Source organism: Pteropus medius, unplaced genomic scaffold (genome assembly GCF_902729225.1).
Source record: "Pteropus medius unplaced genomic scaffold, Ma_sr-lr_union100, whole genome shotgun sequence".
In the NCBI taxonomy this organism is placed as follows: Eukaryota; Metazoa; Chordata; class Mammalia; order Chiroptera; family Pteropodidae; genus Pteropus; species Pteropus medius.
Genome location: NW_024353517.1, coordinates 2280678 through 2286827, shown reverse-complemented (window position 1 = coordinate 2286827; position 6150 = coordinate 2280678).

Genomic DNA, 6150 nt, shown 5'->3' with positions numbered 1-6150 from the left:
CCTCGTCCTCTTCGTCCTCCTCGTCCTCCTCCTCCTCGTCCTCCTCCTCATCCTCACCCTCCTCCTTCTTCTTTTTTCTCAAAATTGCTTGCAGAACTAGTACTCCATGGATTATTTGGAGAAATACTGTTTTAGGTAACTAGAATAAATCTAGAAGAAAAAAACTGGAAAAATTTGTCTTAAACTTGCTACAGATAGAATATAGAATGTAAGCAGCACATGGATAAATAAATCAAGAAATTAAAAAAATAGATACTTTAAAACTTGAAATTTTACTGGAACTCTAAGAATCTACAAGCAAATAAAAAGTAGAATATAAATTATAATCTGTTTCTGAATCCCTGAGCAATATAAACTGACTCAAGGAGGAATCCTTTTTTTTTCTTCTTTCCTTTTAGATCAATGACCTGCCAGCTGTAGGCCACATGTCATCATCCACTTAGACCTAATTTTAGGGTGAAAGTTTAAAAAGATACTTTGGTATTGTTACTACTTAAATATGCTCAGAAAGTAACATTTCAGTAGCTGAAAATGATAGGAATTTTTCTCATGGATGGTATTGTAATCCATAAAGTACATAATTTGTGTTTTAAGGATACATATGATTCCTTCCTGGGACTCAGTAAATGAACTATTTTGAATGAGAAATAAATGTGGCCTGCATAGATTTTTTTTTTTTATTTTTTCTAAAGTGACACTCATGCCCAAAAGGTTATCACCAATGTAGACCAAAGTTGTTTATCTCTTCTTCTGATAAAAAGCATATATTTATAAAGCAAAAGACTTGAGAATTTTCTCAAGCCTGTTTTAGTGAGAAGGCTCCATTTTGGCTGGACTACTGGTTCTGGCTTCTCTTAATGGGAACTCATTGCCTCCCATATTGTGGCCTGACAGGTCCATACTTCTCAATAATGTGAGAGGGTCCCCCAGACACATCTTACCACATATTAGACATACTGTATCATTTTACTCAATTGAATAAATAATCCTTGTCATTCTGGGAGGATTAAAATCCCAAGGCCTGTCTATGGGCTATGATGCTTGTTGTTTTAGCTGAATAAATTTAGATGGTTTTTCTGGGCAGAGGAAATAGCGAGAATGAAAACATGGAAATTACAGTGTTGTCAGGACCTCAGATTTGAGTAGGAGAGCGGTTGGAAATGAAGCTGTAGCATTATGTGGGGCCAGACCACGGAAGGCCTTATAGACCAAGCTATGGTTTGGTTTGATGCCCATGTCTCCTAAGCTTGCATAAGGTTCGGAACTCTTTTAAGAAAAATCATTCTCCTAAACCTCGATGTTGACTTAAATTATTTATATTATAGTATTACTTAAATATGTGTATTCATAAAACCATGTATTAAGTCTTTATGCTTATAGCTCTTATACCAGTATAAAATTAAAATTAATCTATAAATTATGTACATATAAGACTACAGAATCAACACAACGCTTGTTTAATGTGGTGGATAATATTATTTTGCTAAAATTAGATAGTTGTTGTCAATTATTTTCCTTTATTTAACAAGGAACTAATTTTTGAACACCTGTTATTTTGGGAGGGCCAATTTGATAGTGAATTTCAATATAACAGTACTTTAAAAAAATTTTTTAAGCAATTTTTTATTTCATTCTAATTACTATTCTTACTGCTAATGAGCTTGGGAAGTTATTACTACAAAGTTAGGAAGTGTGTAATACTTACCTTCATAAAATGAATGTGTGATATGACTTATAATGTGACTATACTGCTGTGTACTGCATGAACAGTCTGCTAATCCCACTGCTCTTCTCTATTAAAAATATTGTGAAACCTTCATCTGCATAACATGCTCTGATGTCATTTGACTTTCATTTAGCATTGTTTACATCTTAAATCCTCTTCTAATTTGCTTGAGACCATTAAAAAGGTGCATTATTTTGTCACACTATATTACTTCCATGATGACAAATAAATGATTCAATCTATTAACTGACTTTTAAAAATGTCTTATTTTATGAAAATGACTTTCATTGCAAGATTGATCTACAAAAAAGAAATTTTATCTTTATTACTGGCAGAAGAATTCAACATGAGTGCCACAGCACATGTAGGATGGTTGTTACCACTTGGCATTAGCTCCTGACAAGCTGGGTAGAGGAGGGTGTTGGGAGGCTATTGCAGTAGAACACTTCTCACGTCAATGAATGTCCCACCATCCATCTAGTTGTGCAACAGGAAGAAACCTAGTCGTTACCCTTGACACCTCTCTTGCTCACATCACCGCATCTAATCTATCGACAAGGTCTGTTGATTTTACCTCTTCAATTTCTCCCGAGTCTATCTACTTCTCTCTCTCTTTCCACCACAAGTCCTAGTCCAAGCCCCCATCTACTCTTCCCTGGACAACACTTCCAGCTAGACTCTTCTTTTGCATTCAAACTGCCTCTAATTCTTTCTCAATTCTGCTAGCTGCAGTGCAGTTTTCAAAATGCAAATTTGATTTCTCAACCGTTAACCAACTCACTTTTTAAAACCCTGCAATTGTTGACTTATGCTCTTACTCTAAATACCTATAACGTAGTCTACAGGGCTTTGGAAATGTTCTCTTCTTCCTTCCACCACCTGGCCTTGGTTGTTCCCTTTGCCTAGAGTATTTGCTCCTTTGCCATCTCTGCTGCCTTGCTAACTTGTACTATCCTTCAGATGTAACATATATTTTCTTCTTTGTCTAGTACTTACCACAGGTATATCTGGGACGTTAAGCAACGTGAGGGCAGGAAACTCGACTGTTTCATCTCTACTGTATCTCCTTCAATTATTGAGTGAATGATATGTTTAGTACATTGTACAACATAAATACTATTTTGAAATATATATGAGTCTGCATTGCAACAGATTCGCTAGCCCATCTGAGTGCTGGAGAATATCACCCTTCACAACACAAACACATTGCAAGGAGGGGATGTTTTTCAATCAATATCATGTAAATAGCTAAGCGTAAGTCTTTGCCCTATGCTATCCTCAGACAGACTGCAGTAGTGCCATTGTGCATCGGAGCCTGGCACCAGGGCTGCATAGCTATCATCCACTCTTTTACTTTTTAACCTGAAATCAATATATTTGAAGTATTTCAGGGAGATTTTAGAAGCTTTTTTATTTTATATAAAGGTATCAGATATGCAGCTCTTGGATGCTACAGTGTTTGAGGCATGGTCAGAAGTACTAGTGTGCCTTGATGAGGTGGCTTAAGGAGTGCCGAGGAAAAGTTTTTGTCATTCAACCAGATGGTCAGAGATACTTCAGTAAGTCTTGTCAGTAGAAACTATATATAAATCTGCAAGATTCTTCTGTTAAATTGCATATATATCAATGGAGAAATGTTTATTTCTATGATTTTAAAACTTTTTTATTATGAAATACTGAAACTCTACCAAAAATACAGCAAATGATATTAGAAGCACCCATGTACCCCCCTCCAAGCTTTGTTAAATTTTAATAGTAATAAGTCATTTTTTAAAGAAATAAAATATTGTAAACAGGTGAAGCGCCTTGTATGCATGTGTCCCTCTCTGATCTTATGCCCCTCCCTCCAACAGCAGAGGTAACTATATTTCGAATTGTTGTTTAGCATGCCCAACACACAGTGTATCCTTAAATGACATCATATTTTTACAAGTTTACACAATTAATAAAAATGGAGTCATACAATTTGAGTCTTTTTGTAATTTATTTTTACTCAACATTGTTTTCTGAGATTTATATATATTGACACCTAATAGTCCTTTTTCTTTAACTGCTATATAATATCTCATTGTACAAATACCATAATCTAGTTATCTGTTCTCTTGTTAGTGACATTTAGATTCTTTCCACTGTTACAGACAATGCTCAACCAATACATCTCCCTGTGCAAGTGTGCGGGAGACTCTTTGGGGGCAGCTTTTCTCAGCTAATAGCATTACATCATAATGCCCTAAGGTATTCATTGTGCTTAATGAATTAACTTCTCCCCTGGACATTTAGAATGATACTAGCTATATGTATTAACCTTGAGGGAATTAAGAAAATAGTCACTCAAATAATTTTGTGTAGGACTTAATTTACTTGCAGAATCCCCCCACTGAGAAAGGGTAGTCTAGAGCATATACAGAGAAGTGTAATTGCTGGGTTCAAGGATAGGCATATGTGGTAGAAATCATTAACATTTACCAAAATCTGTTCTTTTCTTCTTCCATTGTAACAGAGTTGTAAATTGCTCATAGCTGCCCAACTGAGGATTGCATTTCCCAGTTTTCTCAGTTAAATGAGATCATATCAATAAACTGTCACCAATAGAATGTGACTGAAAATAATGTATGCTACTTCCTGGCTGATGCCTTAAGAACTGCTCACACCTTCTCCATACTCTCTTTTTCCTTCCTCCCAGCTGAGTAACTAACTGGTGGTAGCAATGAGTAGAGCAACTTTGGAAGCCAAAAGTCGAATCTGACAGAGCCACTGTCACTCTGGGTCTCTGAAATTGCAACAAGCAGAACTTCACTGCTCATGTGATATCTCGCCTATGACTCTTATGTATGGGAGAAAAAAACTTCCTGACTTCAAGCCACTGAATTTTAAGAGTCTACTTGGGGTCTAACAATACAGCCCATTTCCAATCTACTAAATTGGGCCAATTGTTCCTTATTGCGGTTCAATCAATTGACACTCATTCTACCAGCAATGTGTGAAATATCCTGTCATTCTAGATCCTTGACAACACTTGTTATGAGGTTTTTACTTTTTCCTATCAGGTAGACATAAAATGGTATCTCATTGCTATTTTAATCTCCATTTCCCAGATTATTAGTGAGATTGGGTGTCTTTTCATACATATTTGAATGGCTGTCCTGGTTTCCTTTTCTGTTCATTCATTTGCCTATTTTCCTGTTGGGTTATTGTCACTTCTTATTGAGTCGTAGAAATTAATTGTATGTTTTCTATTAAAAACATTGTCAGTTATACCTTGTGCTTTATCTTTTTTACTTGTGGCATCTTGTACAAAAGTTTAAATTTTAATATAGTAAAAATTTATCATTTTTTTCTCTTCTTTGTTTTTTAGCTTCTCTACTCCCATGTCCACAAAGATATTTCACATTTTCTTCTAAATGTTTTAACATTTTCCCTTTCAGTTAGGCCTTTGATCTACCTGAAATTTTCTTTGTGTTATATGAAGTAGTAATCTCTTAAATTTAAAAATTAAAGACCAATCGTACCAGCACTGTTTATTGAATCTCCATTTCTCTACTGATTTGTTATGTCACAGGTCAAGTTCACACATATACATGAGTCTGTTTCTAGGCTCTTTATTATAGTGCCTCGGTCTCTCGATCCATCCTTGTGCAAGAACACTATTAATTATTTTGGCTTTATGACACATTAGTGTCTTCATACTATCAAGTTGTATAAAGGTGGACAGGTCACTTTTCTTTCCTTCATTCTTTTAATCTCTGAAATGGATAATGATCATATCACCTACACATAGGGTTGTTATGGAGATTAAAAGAAACAAGAATTGTATGTAAAGCACCAATACAGAGCAGGCAGGCATTCAACAGAGAGTAGTTATGTTCATGTTGAAGGCACAGATGAAACACAAAGAGAAATGATCGATCTCGTTGGGAACCTCAATTTCATTTATAAAAAGAAAGGGATTGAGTTGGCATACTGTTTCTAACGCTCTCGCTACTTTAACTGTGATCACGGCATTTTATTATCTAGAAACCAGGCAACACACACTACATGCTAGGCAGTGGGATAAAAGTTGAGAAAGGTGATTATCAGACTGCAGGGTGGATTCCTGAGCAAGCAGTCATGAAATGGTAAGTGCACAACAGATAAGGTTTAGGGCTGGCTGCCGACAAGGACACACAGGCTACGGTGACCTTCCTGGTGTTTTGCATAAACGGCTGTACACCATCGGGGCCTCCCAGCCTACGAACACAGGGTCGCCGGCCCACACACGGCTACTGTCAACCTTCCCAGCCACCCACGGGGGCCTCAGAGAAGGTTCCAGACAGGCTCCCAGAAGTACTGGGAAGGATGGTGCAGAGCTAGAAGCGCGGTGAAAAGGAGGAGCAGCCTGCACCTCCCCCGGGGCTTCTACGGGGCTTCTGGGAAATAGAGTCCTT